At 38.6% G+C, this 23,781-nt stretch overlaps 1 protein-coding gene and 1 pseudogene across 1 annotated transcript in view; one reads left to right on the forward strand and one right to left on the reverse strand.

Moving 5' to 3' along the window:
• The window catches only part of RSRC1 (arginine and serine rich coiled-coil 1), a 464,346-nt gene that overhangs the window by 163,056 nt on the left and 277,509 nt on the right, over window positions 1-23,781 (reverse strand). The window lies entirely within an intron of this gene.
• On the forward strand, window positions 988-14,690 carry LOC133777234 (cytochrome c, somatic-like; annotated as a pseudogene).

Here is a 23,781-nt window from a genome sequence, read left to right on the forward strand (position 1 = left end):
AGCTTTGATACATTTTATGCAGAAAATACATTTTTTCCATGTTCTGCTAAGGTTTAATCATTTATTACAGAAATAATCACAGTGACATTTTCCTTTAATGACTTCTTCACTCCATGAAAACGATTACAATAGCACAAAATTTGTGCTAAGTGGCTATTAAGATAGTGAAAAAAAATCTATGAATATTATGCAATGTGCAAAGAACTGTTTTCTTCAGATAATTAACTCACAAAATTAGGAAAACATTTTAAGAAAATATTCATTGCATGATTGCAGTGACAACAAACTGATCAAACTAAAAAATGTAGTGAACCATATGTCTCACCGGAAGAACAAATGACTAAAATGCAAGTGCATACTCATTACATCCTTGCTAAATCTTTTTCACCAGAAACTTCAGGATTACCAGAATTAAAGCAGAACTGCATATTAAAGAGGATAAGTTGCAACTTCACAACAATTTCAATTTTCTATATACATTTTTTCCCAGGTAAGGTGAAAACAAATGTCATTAAATTTGCTAACAAGCTATTATTTCATAATACTTCATTGATGTTTACATATTACAACCCTGAAGAGTGCAGGAGAAAAAAACACGACAAAACACTTGACACAGTAAGAACTACATTCTGAAGAACTTTACGGTCCGTAGCAGTCAGTGGCTGTCATTCAGAGAGGAAGACAAATATTGTCTCTCTCTTCATTTCTTTATTCTCCTGACTAGTGTCCGCTATACCTCATAGTGCCAATAGCACAGATTTGCTGGAATGAAAAACAATGCCAGCAATGGACGTTTGAGTGCCAAAGGCTTAAGAGAAAATAAATGTGCTTTAAGTTAGGATCTGTGTGATATTCAAATTCAAAGTACTTCATGTAAGGACAGGACACTCAAGGTCCCATTTCAATCACCATTTTATTATAGCAACAAATATGAAATTCTGACTGCCAATAAAAATACTGAATTTGATGCACTTCTATGGAAAATTCATGGCCTTGGAAGATGTTCCACAAGCTGTCACCTCCAAGGACCATAATGGATTTGTCTTTAAAGAAAAATGCTTAGAGTATGAATTATCAGATGCATCTTATGTATGTTTTCACATTTTAAATCAAGAAACAAATTATTTTTCTTAGTTGACATTAACAAAATTCACATTAGGTAGAATTTTGAGCAGCTCCTTAATCAAGTTTTATAGTAATGAAATATATTTAAGTATTACTTTCATACCAAAACACATGTGAATTTCTTTCTTACAGTTAATATCATGGATTGAATTTTTAAGTCCCACATTTAATAATCATTAAACAAAAATCTTTTGTGATTGCTTATAAAATAAACAAGGTACTGGTAATCAATGCTAGTAAAAATAATTTCCATTTTACTCTTTAAGAAACAGGAAAATCATTTATTGATTTTCATTTATTTTAAATAAGAGTGGCTTTCTACCATTTAAACTTCACTAGGGTATATTCCTTGAAAACACAACTCTTGAGTCATAAAACTGCTAAATTTTACACCTGACTAAAATAAAGTTTGAAATAAACAGACATATTACCAACTACATCCTTTTCATCCTCCCAGAAATAATCTACTTCAAAAATTTTTTTAATTTAGAGAAAAAATAAGAATAAGCTATACAATGGAGAATAATTTCTATGAACTCCCATAATTCATCAAAACCAGGCTGCTTTTGTGTCTCTAAAAAAGGAAGCAAGGCATTGGATGCAAAGCTTCAACAAACTATTATTACACGCTTTTCCAGTCCATTAAAAGAAAGTAATTTAATCAGTTTATAGTTTCTCAAGAAAATCTCATTCTGAGAAATTTTATTGCCAGCTATCTAAATAGTAAATACTTATTATCCTCTCAAAATGAGTTTTTGCTTGCCAAGGGCAAACCTATTGCTGTTATTGTAGAGCTCTGCCAGAGAAACAAGAAGTTAAAAAGGTTATAAAGATACCATTAACGTCATGAGACTGTCTTCTCAGGACTCAAAAATGCTTAGTAATTGAGGGTTTTATTCAAAGTGTATCAGCACCCATATAAACAGCACAGTTAATATCATGCTTTAGGTTTTATTTTGTTACAGCCTAGAAAAATCACCTACAAACAGCTGAATACTGTAAATGTATGCTGGAGAGTGCAATGCATTTTATCATGTTTCTAGCTTGGTCTTTGAAGAAAATGTCAATAACATACATAACAGCTTAAAGGCAAATCAAGATCCAACCAATGAGAACAGAATAATATAAATGATAACTAATTGGTCCTGACAGTATGTACTTTTGATAGAAGCACGAGGGTAATAAGCAAAGGGCAAATGTTCTTTATTTAATACATATAGTCTAATTTAAAGAGAAACTGCTACAACATAGCTTGTATCAACATTCATTAACACACAAAATGATGAATGATTTACACTGAAAAAAACAATAAGTATTAGATAATTCTACTTCTAACATTTTTAATTCATTAAATTTGTAGTAATAATATGAGGGTACCCCAAAAAGTTCATGGACAAATAGAATTAAAAGGAAAGTTTATTTTGGTACAAAAACCTTGAAATCCATGCCTAGCTGTTCCATAACACACTTCTTTATAATAAGAATTCTCTATGAACTTTTTGAAGATTCCTCATATGATCTTCCTTGTTTATTTTCTGATTTTGGAGCTACTGGATTAATTACATAAAGAAATATTCTGTAAGCCCTCTCTGATTTCTGGTTCATCATGTGTTCCTTAACACCCACACTCTGCCATCCATCGCTGGGCCTTCAAAGGGGCCTGCATCCTGCCAATTGGATTTTCATTCTCTAAAACTGTGAATAAATCTCTTTCCTTCCTAAGTAGGTGGTCTCAGGTATTTCATGGTAGTAATGAAAAGCTGACTAATATAGAAAATTGGTAATGAGGAGTAGGGTTGTTACCTATAACTATACCTGAAGATGTGAAGGAGTCTTTGGAATTGGTTCACCAGAAAAAGTTGGAAGAATTTGGAGAAGCAAGTTAGAGAAAGCCTAGAAAGCTGTACGTGGAGAGTTAGGTCAAGTCTAGTGAGAGCTCAGAAGACCAGAATGCCAATAGAAATGTGGACAGTAAAGGCCATGCTGATGAAGTTTCAGATGGACATGAAGATTCTATTTTAAAGGCCAATCTTGTTGCATCCTAGCAAAGAACCTGGCTGTGTTGTGTCCATGTTCAAATGTGACACACTCCTTTATTGGACAAAACAGATTTGAAGGCAGCAAAGTGTTCAGGCTGAGGGTAGGTGTTATTGTGTGCTTTTAGTAGGTTTTTATCATCAGAAACAGTAGCAAAGCAGGAAAATTTGGAAAACACACAGCCTCAACGGAAAGGGAGCAAAGAAAAAGAGTATATTTAGGACAGAGGAATGCAGCCCAGAGACTGCTGCTAGAATTAGCACAGCCACGATATAGACTCAACCAAGGTTTCCATCTTCAGATGAACAGATAAAGAAAATGTGGTGTGTATACACAGTGGAACACAATGGAATAATACTTAGTAATAAAGAATAATGAAATCTGGGCCGGCGCTGTGGCTCACTAAGGTAATCCTCCGCCTGCGGCGCCGACACCCCAGGTACTAGTCCCAGTAGGGGCGCTGGATCCTGTCCCAGGCCAGCTCTCTGCTGTAGCCCAGGAAAGCAGTGGAGAATGGCCCAAGTGTTTGGGCCCTGCACTCCCATGGGAGACCAGGAGGAAGCACCTGGCTCCTGACTTCGGATTGGCGCAGCGCGCCAGCAGCAACGCGCTGGCTGTAGCGGCCACTTTGGGGGGTGAACCAACGGAAAAGGAAGACCCTTCTCTCTCTCTCTCTCTCTCTCTCTCTCTCTCTCTCTCACTGTCTAATTCTGCCTGTCAAAAATAAATAAATAAATAAATAAAAAAGAATAATGAAATCCTATCATTTGCAGCTAAATGGACAGAACTGGAGGTTTCAGACACAGAAAGATAAACATCACATATTCTCCCACATATGTGAAATCTAAAATACAAAACAAAACAAACAAACAAAAAACCTCCTAACTGAATCTAAACACAGAATCGTGATTAGCAGAGTCTGGGAGGGGTGAAGGGGAAGTATGGAGGGAGTTGGATAATGGGTACCAAATCAGACTCAGATGTAAAGAATCAGTTTCTAGTGTTATGCAGCTTATTGGAAAGATTATATTTCAAAATTACTTAGTACATCTTGTATGAACAAACAGAAGAAAGAAGCTCCAAACCTCCAATCATAAAACAATGTTTGGCTGGCAGTGTCGTATAGCATGTTAAACTGATTCCTGAAATGCCAGCATCCCATAAGTGTACCAGTTTCTGTCCTCGCCCACCCACTTCTGATCCTGTTCCCTGCTTATGTCCTGGGAAAAGCACAGTGTGATGGCTCAAGTGCTTGGGACCCTGCACCCATATGGGAGACCTGGAAGAAGCTCCTGGCTCCTGGCTTTGGCCTGGCCCAGCCCTAGCTGTTGCAGTCATTTGGGGAGTGAACCAGCATGTGCAAAATGACTCTCCGTCTCTGTCTCTCTCTAGAACTCTGCCTTTCAAATAAATATCTTTTTTTTTTTTTAAGAAAACAGTAATATCCAAGAAGGAGAAATAATGATTACCCTGTTTTGAGCAATACACATTGTATATATGTATTGAAATGTCACACTATAGCCCATACATGTTTAATTGTTGCCAATAAAGTTTGAAGAAACTAAACACATGAATATAATTTAAAAGAGACAAATCAGCACAAGTAAAAGGGAGTCATGTGCTAATTAGCAAAAACAATGGGAGGCAGACCTTTAAACAATTTCAGAGGTATTCCAGGTGGCCCCAAATCACAATCTAATCAGAGGCTTAGAGGTTTAAATTTGTTTGAAAATTATTTCAGGGCAAAATCCATCAGGAAAGAGCCCTGATGATGTGTTCTGCTTGCCCTGGGTCAGCTATCTATTCTGGCTTGCTAGCAAAGTTCCCAGGCCACTGCGCCAGAGTTAAAGCAAGACAGGGCAGTCCCAAGCATTGTCCATGTGATGCTGGTTCTGCAGTCATGCAGAATTGAAGAGTTATGGAATCCTGGTGGCTTCTACTAGGATTTCAAAGGAAAGCATGTGGGGACAAGCAGTGTTGTGCTGCAGGGTTGGAGCCCCTGCAGTGAACCTCTGGTGGGGCAATGTCTAGGGAAGCTGTGAGAGGGGAACTGCAGAGACCATTTCGAGAAGACAGAGGTGCCAACAATATGCAATGCCTGTAACTGCAGGTTGCGTGTAAAACCAGTCTGAGAGAGCAGCCATGTTGGCTGTAACCAGCAAAGCCAGAGGGCTGGGACTATCCAAGCCCTTGGGAGTCTATCCTTCAGCACACTGTGTTATGGATGCAGGATGAGGAGCTTGGGGATTTAATCTTTGCCCTGATTGGTTTCAGTCTTGCTTTAAGCCAATTCAACCTCCTTTCTGTTTCTCTATCCTTCCCTTTTGGAATAGAAATATTTGTCCTGCCCTGTGTCACCATTTTATCTCAGGAGAATGCAGATATTCTTGATTTTACAGAGGATCATAGCTAAGAGAGTTTGACTTGAATCTTAGATGAGATTTTGGACTTGAACTTTTGAGCAATACTGGAACACCAAGACCTCAGGACTCTTGAGAGTACAATTAACGTATTTTGTGTTACTAGATGGACATGAGCCTTTGGGGGTCAAGGGCAGACCTATGGTTAGTATTTGAGTGCCTCTCAAAAATCCATGTGTATAAAGCTTGATCTCCAAGCTGGCGCTCCTGAGAGTTGCTGGAAATTTTAGTAGGTGGGGTCTTGTGTGAGGGCTTTAGGTCACTGGGGACATGCTCTCAGAAGGAGTTCTTATTATCTCTTGAGTTCTCACAAGAGGGTTGTTATAAAAGCCTGAGTTGAGGCCCATTCACTTCCTCTGCCTCCTGGCTTGTAATGTGATCCTTCCTTGATGTGTAATCTGCTGTCTGCCATGAAGTCTTTGCCAGAATCTGTACTCTGCTATTTGGACTTTTAGCCTCCAAAACTGTGAGCTAAATAACTCCTTCATTAAAAGGGGGGTGGGGAAGTATGTCTAGTCTAGTGCTAATGGTTAATATGCCAGTTAAAATGTGCACATCTGGGTCAGGTGTTTGGGATAACAAGTTAAGATGCTGCTTGGGATACCCTGTACTGAAATCAGTGTCTGAATTCAAGCCCTGGCTCTGCTTCTGATTCCAGCTTTTTTTTTTTTTTTTTTTTTTTTTGACAGGCAGAGTGGATAGTGAGAGAGAGAGACAGAGAGAAAGGTCTTCCTTTTTGCCGTTGGTTCACCCTCCAATGGTCGCTGCGGCCAGCGCATCTCGTTGATCCGAAGGCAGGAGCCAGGTGCTTTTCCTGGTCTTCCATGGGGTGCAGGGCCCAAGCACTTAGGCCATCCTCCACTGCCTTCCCGGGCCATAGCAGAGAGCTGGCCTGGAAGAGGGGCAACTGGGATAGAATCCGGCGCCCCAACCGGGACTAGAACCTGGTGTGCCAGCGCCGCAAGGCGGAGGATTAGCCTGTTAAGCCACGGCGCCGGCTCTGATTCCAGCTTTCTACCAATGCACATTCTGGGAAGCAGCAGGTGATGACTCAAGTAGTTGGGTCCCTGAAACCCACATGCATGATCCAGACTGAATTCCAGGCTCCTGGGTGTGGTCTGGTCTAGCCCCAAGTGTTGTATGCAATTGGGGAATGAACCAGTGGATCAAATATCTCTGTCTGTTTCTCTGTCTACATTCCCTACATCCCTTGTCAAATAAAATTTAAAAGATATAAAACACAAACAAAATTTATGCCTACATCCCATATTGGAATAGTTGATTTCGCTATTTGACTCTGGATCTCATCTCCAGCTTCCAGCTATTATAGTCCCTGTGAGGTAGTAGTGATGGCTCAAGTAATTGGGTTCCTGCCACCATGTGTGAGACCTGGACTGAGTTCCTAGCTCCCAGCTCTAGCCCACCCCAGTCTTGGACATTGGGGAATGTGCCAGGTTGGGAGCTCTCTGTCTCTCTCACTCTCTATTTCTCTCTGTGTATGCCTCTCTACCTCTTAATGTAATATAAATCAATTAAAATTTAAGAAGGAAGAACAATGTTATTAATTTTTTTAAATTTAGAAAATACATATACAACACTTGAAGTTATCTACCTGTCAGCTCTCATATACATTTTAGAGAAAACCTTTAAAGATGCACTTGCCTTAAATTGTTGAATATTGAGACTCTGTGTCTAAACTTCAAGTTCTCTTCAGACCACTGTCAGTACAAATATAGACATACCACGTATATAAAAAGTAGACTGATGATCATCTGATTTACCTTAAATGTCTAGCTTTTAATATATCAAATATAGGCAGATGGTAGAGAGGGGCTAAATCACAAAATATTTTTCCACTACCTCAAACAAGCTTGCACAATGAATTCGTTTTTGCCTTCAAAGCCCAGTTCTGACATTTCCTTATCCATTCGCCTTTTCTAGTGAATGGTCTATCCCTACTATTTCTTTTTCTCTATACTTTGTATAAAATGCTGCTGTTGGAGCCAGTGTTGTGGCTCAGCAGGATAAGCTGCTGACATCCCTATAAGTGCTGATTAGAGTTCTAGCTGACCCACTTCCAATCCAGCTCCCTATGAATGTGCCACGGAAAGCAGCAGAAGATGGCCCAACTGCTTGGGCCCCTGCACCCACGTGGGAGACCCAGACAGAGTTCTGGCTTCCTGGTTTTGGCTTGGCCCAGTTCTACCTGTTGTGGCCACTTGGGAGTGAAACAGCAGATCAAGTCCCCTCTCTTTCTTTTTCTCTAACACTGATTTTCAAAAAATAAGTCTTAAAAAAAAAATAAAATGCTACTGTTAATATACTAAGCACCTTCACACAGAAAGTGTGAACTGTTTACTTCAGCACAGTTAGTACTCATGTTATCTATGTATATAGTAAGGTTCAGTAAATTTTTATTAAATTGGGAACTAAACTATGTGTATTAGTAACCTTTTTGTTACTATAATGAGCTAAGATAAGCTACACATGAAGAAAGGTTTATTTTGGTCCATAGTTTGGATGGTTCACAGTCCAAGATCAGGTGACTGCACTGGTTTGACATCCGAGATGACTGGCAGACTTGCTGGGAGCAGGAATCCTGGGGTGGCACAGAGGATCACAAGGCAAGAGGGAGCACCTTTGCATGTGTACATTTCTCCTTTTAAAGCCTCAATGATTCAATCATGGGGAACTCCAACAAAATAATCCAGGGTAATCACTCCCCAAAGACAACAATTTCAGATATCAAAATTGAATTCAAAGTTTCTACTGTCTTAATGACATAAAACTTTGGGAATCAAGCCTTTAACACATGGGCGTTTGATAAACACCCAAACTAAGTATGTTGTTCTTGTGAACTGGCCAAAGACCTTATGAAATAGGTTTCAGTGAATCTTCATATCTCTACTTATTATATATAATTATTAAGCATAAACATCCACTTATCACTATTTCTTTAATTGAAAAATTTAATTGAAAAATCTAAAATGATTTAGAAATGAGGCTTCTGGAATCCATACATTTGATTTTACTAAATGGTTATATTTGCTAATAGAGAAAGCAGTTATGGATTCTGATCTTAAAGTTAGTATATAAATCATCAATATTTACGTTTAGGAAGTAAAAGAAAATACTCAAAACATACAATTTCTTAATTTTTCTTAGGTCTCTTACAATCTATTTTTCATCAGACTTTTCCCTTCCCTATTCCAATCCTTAAATAAACAAATAAATGAATGAACAAAGAAATAAAGAAATGGTGAGAGCTGTTTTCTGGTACTAGCATAGAAGAACAGATTATACGACTGGTGGGACTATGGGGAGGCCACAGAGAAACAGGCAGTGGGGTTCTCTTCTGATAATGTTTTCTTCTTCTGAAAATTCAATCAGAAGAAACAGAATGTCTGTTTCAAGTATTTATTGTAAAATAACATGAAATATCACTTGGAAGTTCTATCAGAATAAGATTAGTAAATTAATTGTAGATAACCTTTATCAATGCTTTCACAGTTTCTTATTACTCTATTTTTGAAGGAAGACTGACATTTTTATTTTAAAAATAGTATTTGCCTATTGGAGGTAATTCATCAAGTAATATAGGAGCATTTACAGTAAAAACTGAAAATATTAATTCACACTCTCATTCCAAAGTGGTAGTTAGCTCATAGCTTGGCATGAGATGAAGTAATATTACACTATTGATAAGAGCAGACTGTAAGGCCACAAGAAAGTCCCAGCAGAACTTCCTACAGTGATGAAAATGTATTAAATGATTTTTGGTGGGGCCAGCGCTGTGGTGCAGTGGGTTAACGCCCTGGCCTGAAGCGCTGGCTTCCCATATGGGCGCTGGTTTGAGACCCGGCTGCTCCACTTCCTGTCCAGCTCTCTGCTACGGCCTGGGAAAGCAGAAGAAGATGGCCTAAGTCCTTGGGACCCTGCACCCACGTGGGAGACCGGAAAGAAGCTCCTGGCTCCTGGCTTTGGATCGGCACAGCTCTGGCCATTGCAGCCATCTGGGGAGTGAACCATCGGATGGAAAACCTCTCTTTCTCTCTCTCTCTCTCTCTCTCTGCCTCTCCTCTCTCTGTGTAACTCTTTCAAATAAATAAATAAATAAATCTTTTTAAAAAATGATTTGGGGTGCCCAAATAAGATAGCTAAAAGCTACTTGTAACTATTGAGCACTTGAAAAGATGGCTAGTATGAAGGAGAAAATGAATTTCTTATTTCATATGACTTTAATCAATTTAAAGTTAAGTATAGGCCGGCGCCGTGGCTCAACAGGCTAATCCTCCGCCTTGCGGCGCCGGCACACCGGGTTCTAGTCCCGGTCGGGGCACCGATCCTGTCCCGGTTGCCCCTCTTCCAGGCCAGCTCTCTGCTGTGGCCAGGGAGTGCAGTGGAGGATGGCCCAAGTGTTTGGGCTCTGCACCCCATGGGAGACCAGGAGAAGCACCTGGCTCCTGCCATCGGATCAGCGCGGTGCGCTGGCCGCAGCACGCTACCGCGGCGGCCATTAGAGGGTGAACCAACGGCAAAGGAAGACCTTTCTCTCTGTCTCTCTCTCTCACTGTCCACTCTGCCTGTCAAAAAAAAAAATAAATAAATAAAGTTAAGTATAAACACACACAATACTGATCTCAGCTCTAGCCTTTACCTTTAGTTAAGATCTTAGTAGGCAAGTAGCTTACCAGTTGTGTTCTTCAGTTCTGTCCTCATTACAATGGGGATAATAGCAGTTTTATCTAATAAGTGTGTAGTAAGGATTGAATTATGGAATCCATGTAGAGATTTTAGAAGCATATGAAACATGATAAACATTCAGACTCCTATCTAAATTCAGTAAAAATATATAATTCAAATACACACACACACACACACACTGATAAGTATGTATAGCATTTTACTATTAAAGATAGGATCATACTACTGGCTATATTCTGAAAATATTTTCAACCAAAAATGTAACACAGATTCCTTTTAGATCAAGAAACCCAAATATTTACTGAACACTTAGCATATGACCACTATTGTGCCAGGGGACTGAGATACAATTGACTAAGTTAGTATGATCTCAATCTTCATGACAATAACAAAAAAAATATTTAGATCACCATATGCAATGAAAAAATGATAGCTATTTCAGATTACAGTGGACAGTTAAGACTTTTCTGAGGAGGTAAGAACTTACTCTCACCATTGTATAATCATGGCTTGCTCCTTGCTATGGTCTGCATCTCTTCCAAAGTCCACACTGAAACTTAATACCCAATGCAACAGTATTAAGAAGTGAGGTTACTAGGAAGTGATTGCATTCATGCTTCATAAAAGGGATAGAGGGAAGTAGCTATGTTCCTTTTGTCCTTCTGCCACTTCCAATATGTGAGTACTTAGTATTCAAGGTACTATCTTAGAGACTTGGCGCTCATCAGATATCAAACCTGAATTCAACTTCCAGCCTCCAGAACTGTGACCAATGAATTTCTGTTCTTAATAAATTATCTAGGGCCGGCGCCGTGGCTTAACAGGCTAATCCTCCGCCTTGCGGCGCCAGCACACCGGGTTCTAGTCCCGGTTGGGGCGCCGGATTCTGTCCCGGTTGCCCCTCTTCCAGGCCAGCTCTCTGCTATGGCCAGGGAGTGCAGTGGAGGATGGCCCAACTGCTTGGGCCCTGCACCCCATGGGAGACCAGGAGAAGCACCTGCCTCTTGCCTTCGGATCAGTGCGGTGCGCTGGCCGCGGCGGCCACTGGAGGGTAAACCAACGGCAAAAAGGAAGACCTTTCTCTCTATCTCTCTCCCTCACTATCCACTCTGCCTGTCCAAAAAAAAAAAAATTATCTAGTCTTTATATTTTGTTATAGCAGCACTAACAGACTAAGGCACTCCTCACTGAAGGGTCTCACCCTATCTCTGAGTTTTAATGCCTCTTACAAACTCACGGTACCCTGAGACCATATTATCATCTTCTACCTCTTTCTTCCTCTTTAACTCTCACCACTCATTGCATGCCTAACACTCCTGCCCTCCCCATACCTTCCAGTCCACAGCTGCCAAGGCATCTGATACCTCATTCCTGAGTTTCCCCAAATCTCAGTATTCATCATTAGTCTCTTTTTGATGTTATAACAGAACACCCGAGACTGAGTAGTTTACAAAGAAAAGAATTTTATTTAGCTCACTATTCTGGAGGTTCTAAGTCCAAACGTGGCCAGTCACATCTCCTCGGCTTCTGGAGAAGGCCGTGTGCTATTCTAATTATAGTGGAAAAATGGAAGGAAGGACAAGAAGGGGAGTGCAAAGAGGGGAGGGAACAGGATTAGGATGGGGCATGGTGGTGGTAGGGGTTGATGCTTTATAGCAACCTGCTTTTGTGATAGATAACCTACTCACAGGAACTTACTGCTGCTGGACACCATTACTCCATTCAAGAAGGTTCCACCCCCATGACCCAAATATCTCCCCTAAATCTCACCTCCTAATACTTTTGCATTGAGGCATTTACTTTCAACATGAGTTTTAGAGGGAATGAACCATACCATATGTCATCCAAACCTCACTCTATCATGGGCCTCAACCCACCCATCTCTGAACTTCATATTATTCCTCAGCTTCTCATCCTCTCTAAAATTCTTTACAAATTTCTAAATAGCAACTTGACCTAATTTTTCTAACTCCTTTGGACCAATTCTGAATTATAAGGAAGTAACATTTAAGTTGAGACCCTTTATATGATTCAGACATAGAGAGTGTAGAGAATGAAATATAACAGGGAAAAGGACAGAAAAGAGCAGGTTCAAAGGTTGTGAAGTGGCGGTAGCAGTAGGGAGGGTTATTTGGCACAGTGATTAAGATGGTGCTTGGGACACCTACAATCAAGTGTCTGGGGTCAGTCCCAGCTTGGCTTCTGGTTCCAGCTTCTGCTAATGTGCACCATGGGAGGCAGTGGGTGATGACTAAAGTGGTTGGGTCCCTGCCACATACAAGAGAGTCTCAATTTGAGCTCCAGACTCGCAGGTTTGTCCTGGTCCAGCCCTGGTTGATGCAGGTATTTGGAGAGGGAACCAGTGGATGGGAGATCTGTCTGTCTGTCCCTCTTACCCACCCTCTCTCTCAAATAAGTAAATATACTAAAGGCTGTGACATGTAAAAAGCTTACTGAATTTGAGGCTAAAAAAAGATGTGTGACTGGATCATTCTGGTAATTTATTTACCGTTTCCTTCATTGTTGGACATTAGAGTTGTCTGCAATTTTTCATTATAATATGCAATGCTGTGATAAACATCCTTCTATACACATCTTTGAGATATGTATTAATATTTAAGTAGAATGTTTTCATGAAATGGAATGCTGGGTCATTTAAATTTTGGTAGGGACTGCCAGCTCACTAGCAAAAGGACTCATGGGGCATTAGATGGTTTTTCCATCTCTGTATGTATGCAAATTCACACTCACACATATTGTATATAAAGCAATATCATTTAAACATGAAATTAACCAAAAATCAAAATTGCCATGTCACTACTTTACACAGGAGACTATATATTCTATGTTAAAGGTAGAAGCCAAGGGGGGAAAAAAAAACTCCATTACTTGTCTCTTTTCAAATTCAATTATTTTCTAGATTAGGTTACTGTATCAGTTAAAGATTCTATAACAAAGGACACTCGAGTTCTAATTTGATTGACAAAGTGTATCTGTAGGGACTGATTCAGCTGTGGATAGCTCTTGTTTTAAGTAAACCTGCAAATCAGTTCTAAGAGAACTTAGGCATTAGAACTCTAAAGATTGTATTTTTGCAGGCAGTGAGTTAAGCTGCTACTTGCAACAATGACATTCGGTACTGGAGTACTGGTTTGAGTCCTGGCTACTCCACTTCCAACCAACCTCCCCAGTAATGGGCCCCATGGCAGCAGAAGACGGCCCCAGTGTCTGGGCCCCTGCCACACATGTGGAGGACCAGGATATAGCTGCTAGTTCCTGGGTTCCATTTGGCTCACACCTGGCTGTTATTGACATTTGAAGAGTAAACCAGCAGATGCAAGAGCTCACTTCCTGTTTTCCTCTGTGTATGTGCTGCTCTGCCTTGCAAATTAATGACTCTAAAAAGGAGATTAGATTTTTGAATGGGTAAAATAACACGAGTACAGAGCAAGCACACCGTTGTGTAAAAACCACAGGCATTACTCATCGACCACTATCACTAGATAGATGCCTGACCTTTCTAAACCATTGTTTACTCAAATATAACAGGGAGTTAATAAAAGCACTTCTTCTATGGGACAAGTATGCAAATTAAATGCATCAATACAAGTAAAGTGCTTAGAACAAAGTCTGGTGCACAGGAACCATTCAGAAAAACTTTGCTATTATTGTTGCTGTTTTCTTTCTGCTTTGAAATAAGTTTGCAACAATAATGCGCATGTAAACTATAGGTGAAATAGTTTCTTACTCCTACTATCATGCTGTGTTCTTCAAACTCAGCTTTACTATGATACTCATAGCTCTGCACCACAGATTTGTCCAAAAAGTCTCGATTGTATGTCTTGCCATTATAGCAAGTATAGGTTTTAAGACACAGAACTGGAAATATGTGAATTTGGTTCAGAATGCTAGTCAATTCTAGTAGTTTGGTTTATCCATTGGAATCCATTTACTCAGAGAAATGCCCTTCCCTTTAGTATGGCAAAAATCACAGATGAACAGAGATTTTTAAAAACTCAAGTGAATTAGAGATTGGGAAATCCAGCTTCCCATTGAGGGCCTTTGAAGCATGAGCCACGAAAGAGCAAGTTAAAAATTGGTGATGTTGAGAAAGGCAAGAATATTTTTGTTCCTAAATGGGCTCAGTGCCACACTGTGGAAAGGGAAGCAAGTACTAGACTGGACCAAATCTCCACAGTCTGTTTGGGTAGAAGACAGGTTAGGCCGCTGGATTCTCTTACAGATGCCAAACAGAACAAAGGCATCACCTGGGGAGAGGACACTCTGATAGAGTATTTTGAGAATCCCAAGAAACACATCCCTGGAACCAAAATGATCTTCACTGGCATTAAGAAGAATGAAAGGGCAGGCTTGATAGCTTATCTCAAAAAAGCTAGCTACTAATCGTTTATTACAAAAGAGAAATATCTTTTGACTTTTTTTATGTGAACCATAATTTAATTCTCATACAAGAATTCAGAACATGAATGGCTGATAGAGTATTTTTGTTTGCGAGTGTAATATTGCTTTGTGTGGTTAAATAATGATTGCATTTATTGAAATTTTGGTAGTAATTCCAGTTCAGTAAATGCCCTCATTATTTTCCCCTTCTAAGGATATGACTTGACTTAATAATGTTCAACTTTTTGCAAAAATTGTGAATGCCAATCCAAAACCTGTTGGGCGACTGGAATTATATAAAAATGCTGGGGAAATCACTTCACTGTCTCAGAACTGATCAAGACTCACTTGTGTTTTCTACCTCTTAAAGGCAAGAGCTGAAGACAGGTAGAAATGTCTACTTTGTATTTTTGGTCTTAGTTATGTCAATTTAATTAGAATTTCCTGTTTCTAAAGGTGTCCTTCTATTATTTACTGAAAGGAACTTTAGTGTATCAAATAAAGAATATTTAACACTTCTCACATTTTATAGATGATCTTTAAGGTCAGGTGCTTTTACAGTCAGCATGACTAGGTTGAGTAACAAGTTAAACTTCTCTGTTGAATTCTTTACTAGCTTAGACTAAGCTATAATTCAGAATTGTTTATGAAAAGTTTTTGGAAACACATAAAATTAAGGAATTACTGAACATTTGTGTTTAGTAATGGTACTTTTGCCAACTCATTTAGACAGACTAAGGCAGAGGAGATACACCATCCACACAGAATTTATAAATTATGTGATCACAAGACTTTAGATAATTAAAAGCAAAATTACAGATAAACAAAATCTTAGGTGAGACTGACTCTCAGTTAAAAACAGAAATCCAAGAACTAATCTGCCAATGCTTCCCCTCCTAAAAAGCAATTTACAACTGCCATTTATATTAACTGCTTATAATATGCAATTGACAACATCACATATTTTTAATCATTATCATAGTTAGCTAAAATAAAGTATTGCTATATGAACATAGAACTCAAATGTTAGGTATAAAGTACTAAACAGTAGTGTTCCTAGCTTCTGCTTTGATACATCAGTTTAATAGTGTTTGAAAAAAAAATGTACCAAGTACACATGTCAAAACACAATGGTTTACTTTCAAAAAGAAAAACCTCTTTACTCTATATAGAAGAGGATCCAGACAGATCAAAATTATCCTCTGAGCAACAGCAGTAATAGTATTTCACTTATTCCTCAGTGAGAAGTAGTACCGATTGGTATCAGAGCTCACTATACATATATAAAATTTCCCACACAGATTTTGACATCTTCATCTTAAAGTATAGAAACTTTCACACTGTTGTTTGTTTTAGTTAGGAGAATTAATAGGGATCAAATTATTACTAGACTCAAGTGACCCTAGAAGGGCAAAAGTAGGACAGCTGTACCTCTTTCAGAATTCTGGCTCGGAAAGACTTACTTCTCCCTAGGTGTGCTTTACATTATAAATGATCCCTGCATTAAATTATATTTATAATTCAATGGATTTGTGACCTTCTGTGACCTTCTGAAAAACACCTTCTCAAACCAGGTATTTTTTAAATGTCAAAGCTTTATTTGACTCTGATTTGACCCACAAAATACCTTGTACTGAATTGAAGTACCAATCTATTAGTTTTCTTACTTCTGCCTGGCTTTGGATTAGGCTCTGGGCATGTTTCTATTCTAACTCCGATCCCCAATAAAACCAAATTTAAGTTTTTGTCTGTCACAGTAAAATCCTGAGATTTCACACTTAGCTCCTGAAAGGGAATATTTACTTATTTCCAACTAACAAAGAACAAAAGGAATCCAAGGACATTAAGAGAAAGTGGTCTTACTTCCACTGCTTAATGTGTAGACATTTAATTCTCTATTAACAGCAAACAGTCTGAATATGGGAAGCCTGGGATATTTCTTCCTTTGGCGATCTGTAGGTGTTTTGGGATGAATATTTTCAACCCCTCATATGAAGAATACTTTCTTGCCACAAGCTCTGAGATGAGAAAAGACCTAGGGCCAGAAGGTGATAAGAAATATTCTACTACACTAAGTTTTTGAATATCAATTATAACTCACTGCAGTGTCCAACTTTGGTATCTTTTTGGTAAAGACAGGTGGCAAAGGGGCTGGCACTGTGGCATAGCGGGTAAAGCCCCTTCCTGCAGTGCTGGCATCCCATATGGGTACCAGTTCGAGTCTCTGCTGCTCTACTTCTGATCCAGCTCTCTGCTATGGCCTGGGAAAACAATAAAAGATGGCCAAAGTCCTTGAGCCCCTGCACCCATGTGGGAGATCTGGAAGAAGCTCCTGGCTCCTGGCTTCGGAGCAGATGGGTACAGCTCTAGCTGTTGTGGCCATCTGGGGAGTGAGCCAGCAGATGGAAGACTCTCTCTCTCTCTTTCTCTGCCTCTGTGTAACTCTGCCTTTCAAATAAATAAATAAATCTTTAAAAAAAAAACAATAAATTCCATGAATTAAAAAAAAAAGATAAGTGGCAAAGAAGTAAAAGGATTAATTGCTTTAAAGTAAATGGAAAAACAAACACCAAATTACGGAAGATATAACTCCAGGGTTGGTAGATAATAAAGACAAGTTCTAGAAAATAAATACAGAAATACTGTCAAAGTGTTTATTATTATTATTATTATTATTTTTTGACAGGCAGAGTGGATAGTGAGAGAGAGACAGAGAGAAAGGTCTTCCTTTTTGCCGTTGGTTCACCCTCCAATGGCCGCTGCGGCCGGCAAGTAAAAGTGTTTATTACTAGTAATAATATAATGTTAGCAATTTGGTACTTTGTCATAGCTAACATTGACAACTATTTACATTTAACTTTCAGATATCTATGTAGAGAAGTAGGCATAGAGGAAAGCTCTAACAACAAAGTTGGTGAGGCAGAAGAAAGGATATCCAAGCTAGAAGACAAATCATTGGAAATTTTTCAGGAGACTAAAAACAAGAAGAAGAAATTAGAAAAATCAAAAATACTGTTGGAGATTCATGTGATACCATCAAACAACCCAACAAAGGGGTATTAGGAGTTCCTGAAGGTGTGGAAAGAAAGGATTAGAAGGCCTTGATTCAGTGAAATAATTGCAGAAAGCTTCCTTAGTTTGGAGAACAAAAGGGATGTCAAGTACACAAGACACACAACACAGCACTCCTAACAAACATGACCAAAAAAGATCTTCAAAATGACAGATTGTACTGAAACTTTCAACAGTAAAACATGAAGAAAAGATTCTAAAATGTGCCCAAGAGAAATGCCACATAACTTTCAGAGGATTCACAGTTAGGCACACAGCTGACTTCTCATAAGAAACCCTACAGGCTAGAAGAGAATGGTGAGATACAGCACAAGTCTTAAGAGAAAAAAAATGTCAACCCAGATTACTGTACCCTGCTAAGCTCTCATTTATGAATGAAGGTGAAATAAAGACCTTCCATAACAAACAGAAATTAAAAGAATTTGTCACCATGTGTCCAGCCTTATATAAGATGCTTAAAGATATGCTACATACAGAACACAGAAACATGGTCATCACTATGAAAGAATATAAAGGCAATAAATCTCCCAGGAAATGTAAAACAGAAATCCAAAGTAAACAATAGGAACATTTATGGAAAAAAATGGCTGGCCCAGGTTGTCAATAGTCAACTTGAATGTAAATGGCCTCGACTCTTCCAGTTAAAAGACATAGATTGTTTGAATGGATTCTATTTGCTGCATACAAGAAACACATCTCACCAACAAAGATACACACAGACTGAAAGTGAAAGGATGGAAAGTGAAAGGATTCCATGCAAACAGGATGAAAGATGAAAGTGAGGGGCTGGTGCCATGGCTCACTTGGTTAATCCTCTGCCTGTGGCGCTGGCATTCCATATGGGCACCTGATTCTAGTCCCAGTTGCTTCTCTTCCAGTCCAGCTCTCTGCTGTGGCCTGGGAGGACAGTGGAGGATGTCCCAAGTGCTTGGGCCCCTGCACCCTCATGGGAGACCATTAAGAAGCACCTGGCTCCTGGCTTTGAATCGGCGCAGCGCCAGCTGTAGCATCCATTTGGGGAGTGAACTAATGGAAGGAAGACATTTCTCTCTGTCTCTCTCTCTCTCTCTCTCTCTGTCTATAACTCTACCTGTCAAATAATAAGAAAAAAAAAAAAAAGAAAGAAAGATGAAAGTGAAAGGATTCCATGCTAACAAGAAACCAAAAAAGAGCTGGGGTAGTCATCCTAATATCAGACAAAATAGACTTTAAAACAAAAACTGTTAAAAGAGACAAAGAAGGGCACTCTGTAATGGTTAAGGGATCAATTCAGCAGGAAGATGTGACTATTATAAACATATATGTACCTGGCTATTTAAAAGAAATGTTAATGGATCTAAAGGGAGACATAGACACGAATACAATAGTAATGGGGGACTTCAATACCCCACTTACAGCAATGGACAGACTAACCAGACAAAAAATAAGCAAGGAAAAAACAGAGTTAATTGACACTTTGACCAAATGGACTTAACAGATATCCACAGAACTTTCCATCCTACAGTTGCAGAATACACGGTCTTCTCACCAGTCATAGAACTTTCTCTAGGACAGACCACATGCTAAGCAACAAAGCAAATCTCAGTAAATTAAAATAAAAAACATGTATTATGTATCTTCTGGGACCACAATGGAATGAAGCTGGAAATCAGCAACTCAGGAATCTATAGAACATATGCAAACACATGGAGACTGAACAACATGCTCCTTAATAAAGAGTAGGTCATTGAAGAAAATCTGGAAACAAATGAAGATGACAATACATCACATCAAAACTTATGGGATACAAAAAAGCAGTACTAAGAGGAAAATTTATAGCAATTGGTACCTATATCAAGAAATTTGACAGGCACCAAATAAATGAGCTATCAATGTATCTCAAGGTCCTAGAAAAACAATAGGAAACGAAACCCAAAACTAGTAGGAGAATGATATAGCTAGTACTGAAACAGTATTTTTACACTTTGTGGTTATGTGTGGGTGCAAACTGATGAAATCTTTACTTAGTATATACTGAAGCGATCTTCTGTATATAAAGATAATTGAAAATGGAAAAAAAAAAAAAAAAACCCTTGGCTTTAAATTGGAAATTACATAGAAAAATAATCAATCTTTTTTTAAAAAAAATATCTTGCAGAATCTCGGTCATTAATGTGATGTACACTGTTATTTAATGCTATAACTAGTACTCCAATAGTATTTTTTCACTTTGTGTTGCTATGGGAGGACAAACTGTTGAAATCTATATATATACTAAACTGATTTTCTATATAAAAAAAAATTAGAGAAAAAATAAACAAAATTGAAACCAAAAAGGCAATACAAAAGATCAATGAAATGAAGAGCTGATTTTTTTAAGAAAAAAAAAAATTAAAACTGACACACCATTGGCCTAACTAACCAAAAAAACGAGGGAGAAGACTCAAATCAACAAAATTAAAGATGAAAACAGAAACGTAGCAATAGACACGATAGAAATACAAAGAATCATCAGAAATTACTACAAAGATCTGTATGCCAATAACCCAGAAAACCTAGAAGAAATGGATAGATTCCTGGACACATAAAACCTGCCTAAAATTGAGCAATGAAGACACTGAAAATCTGAACAGTCTAATAACCAAGATAGAAACTGAATCAGTAATAAAGACGTTCCCAACAAAGAAAAGCCCAGGACCAGATGGCTTCATTGCCGAATTCTACCAGACATTTAAAGAAGAACTAACTTCAATTCTTCTCAAGCTATTCAAAACAACTGAAAGGGAGAGAATCCTTCCAACTCCTAGGAAGCCAGCATCACCTTATTTCTTAACCTGAAAAAGATGCAACAGAGGAAGAGAAGTACAGACTAATTTCCCTGATGAACACAGAAACAAAAATCCTCAACAAAATACTAGCCAATTGAATCCAACAATGCATCAGAAAGATCACTCAACTGGACCAAGTGGGATTTATCCCCAGTATGCAGGGATGGTTCAACATTTGATGTGATACATCACATTAACAAACTGAAGAACAAAAACATATGATTATCTCAATAGATACAGGGAAGCATTTGATAAAATAAAATACTCTTTTATGATGAAAACTCTAAGCAAATTGGGTATAAAAGGAACATTCCTCAACACAATCAAGGCAATTTACAACAAACCCACAGCCAGTGTCCTATTGAATGGGGAAAAGTAGGAAGCATTCCCACTGAGATTCAGTACCAGACAAAGATGCCCACTGTCATCACTGCTATTCAATATAGTCCTGGAAGTTTTAGCCAGAGCTATTAGGCAAGAAAAAGAAACAATGGGATATAAATTGGGAAGGAGGAAGTCAAACTATCCCTATTTGCAGATGACATGATTCTTTACATAGGGGATCCAGAAGACTCCACTAAGAGACTATTGGAACTATAAAAGAGTATGGTAAGGTGGCAGAATATAAAATCAACACAAAAAAATTAAACAGTCTTTGTATACACAGAGAATGCCATGGCTGAGAAAGAACTTTTAAGATCAATCCCATTCATAATAGCTGTCAAAAAAATCAAATACCTTGGAATAAATTTGATTATGAATGTCAAATATCTCCACGATGAGAATTACAAAACATTAAAGAAAGAAATAGAAGAAGACACACACAAAAATTGAAAAATCTCCCATGTTCATGGATTGGAAGAATCAATATTATCAAAATGTCCATACTACTGGAAGCAATTTACAGATTCAATGCGATCCTAATCAAAATACTAAGGACATTCTTCTCAGATATAGAAAAAATGATGCTGAAATTTATACAGAAACACAGGGAACACCTAATAGGTAAAGCAATATTATACAACAAAAATAAAGCTGGAGGCATCACAAAACCAGATTTCAAGACAGGGCAGTGACAATCAAAACAACCTAGTGTTGGTTCAAAGACAGATTTGTAGATCAATGCAACAGAATAGAAACTCCAGAAATTAATCCATCTATCTATAGCGAATTTATCTTTGACAAAGAAGCTAAAATCAACCCTTATAGCAAAGACAGTCTCTTCAACAAACATTGCTGGGAAAACTGTATCTCCATGTGCAGCAGTTTGAAGCAAGACTCCTACCTTACACCTTACCAAAAAATCTACTAAAAATGGATTAAAGACCTAAATGTCTTGATACCACCAAATTATTAGAGAATATTGGGAAAACCCTGCAAAACATTGGGATAGGCAAAGAGTTCTTAGAAATGACACCAGAAACATAGGCAATCAAAGACAAAATTAACAAATGGAATTATATCAAATTGAGAAGCTTCTGTATTGCAAAAGAAACACTCAGCCAAGTGAAGAGTCAACTGACAGAATGGGAGAAATTATTTGCAAACCATGCAACTGATAATGAATTAATAACCAGAATATAAAGAGATCAAGAAACTAACAACAAGCCGGCGCCGTGGCTCACTAGGCTAATCCTCCGCCTTGCGACGCCGGCACACCGGGTTCTAGTCCCGGTCGGGGCACTGATCCTGTCCCGGTTGCCCCTCTTCCAGGCCAGCTCTCTGCTGTGGCCAGGGAGTGCAGTGGAGGATGGCCCAAGTGCTTGGGCCCTGCACCCCATGGGAGACCAGGAAAAGCACCTGGCTCCTGCCATCGGATCAGCGCGGTGTGCCGGCCGCAGCGCGCCTACCGCGGCGGCCATTGGAGGGTGAACCAATGGCAAAAAGGAAGACCTTTCTCTCTATCTCCCTCTACTGTCCACTCTGCCTGTCAAAAAGAAAAAAAAAAAAAAAAAAAAAGAAGAAACTCAACAACAAAAGAAACAACCCAGTGAAGAAATGGGCAAAAGAATTAAACAGACATTTTTCAAAAGAGGAAATCCAAATGGCCAACAGACACATGAAAAAATGCTCAGGATCACTAGCCATCAGGGAGGTGCAAATCCAAACTACAATGAGGTTTCCCTTCACCCCTGTTAGAATGGCTTCCATACAGAAATCAAAAAACAACAAATACTGGTGAAGATGTGAGCGAAAAGGTACCATAATCCACTATTGGTGGGAATGTAACTGGTAAAGCCAATATGGAAAACAGTATGGAGATACCTCAGAAATCTGAAAATAGACCTTCCATATGACCTAGTCAAAATGAAATAATTGAGGTGATGTGCCTAAAATAATCTCTGGTGCTAAGTTTCCTTTTCTTAATAAAATCAGGCTGAAGGGGTATAACAGTTAAGAAACTGCTTGGGACACCCAAATCCCATATCAGAGTGCCTTGGTTCAAGACGCAGCTTTACTCCCAATTCTAGCTTCCTGCTAACGTGTACCCTGGGAGGAAACAGACGATGCCTCAAGTGGTTGGGGCCACTGCACGCATGTGGGAGACCTGGATTGAGTTTCTGGCTCCTGGCTTCAATCTGGCCCAGCCAGACTGTGGACATATAGGAAGTGAATCAGTGGATTAACTGTCTTTGCCGCTTTCTCTCTTTTTCAAATAAACAAATTTAAAAAAAAAAAAATCAGGCTAAGCATGAGAGAAAACTGGTAGATAGCTACAATTTCACAATACAAAGGAAATTAGATTTTTCAAAAAGTTCATTTTTCATTCTTGTGAGCATGCTGCTTATTCCCCACTTCAAGAGCGATGTAAGTCAATTTACTAAACAACAAAGGACACAAAGTTGGTATTTCAGACTTGTAAATTCTGCTAATCCTATGGATTCTGATGAAAGCCCACATTTCTAACTTTTAAAATGTTACCTCACTATTCTCCAACATACACAAACAACAGCTTGGCCATATCTGAGGTCCTTAGTTTCTTCACTACAGGTCATACACCATAGCATCGAGCAGATACCTCACTACAAAGCCCATGTTCAGCTACAATTGTTTATTACAAAGTTTTTTTAAGGTGCAAATCTTGTTCTAACTTTATAATGTGAATAAATGAAGCAAAGAAGGATCTGCTTTATTGGCAAAATGAAATGCACAAAATACATAAGGATTACATATAATTTTAAAATGTTTAAAATTAATGAGGTAACATTGTTTTA

The sequence above is a fragment of the Lepus europaeus genome, chromosome 2, assembly GCF_033115175.1.
Source record: "Lepus europaeus isolate LE1 chromosome 2, mLepTim1.pri, whole genome shotgun sequence".
In the NCBI taxonomy this organism is placed as follows: Eukaryota; Metazoa; Chordata; class Mammalia; order Lagomorpha; family Leporidae; genus Lepus; species Lepus europaeus.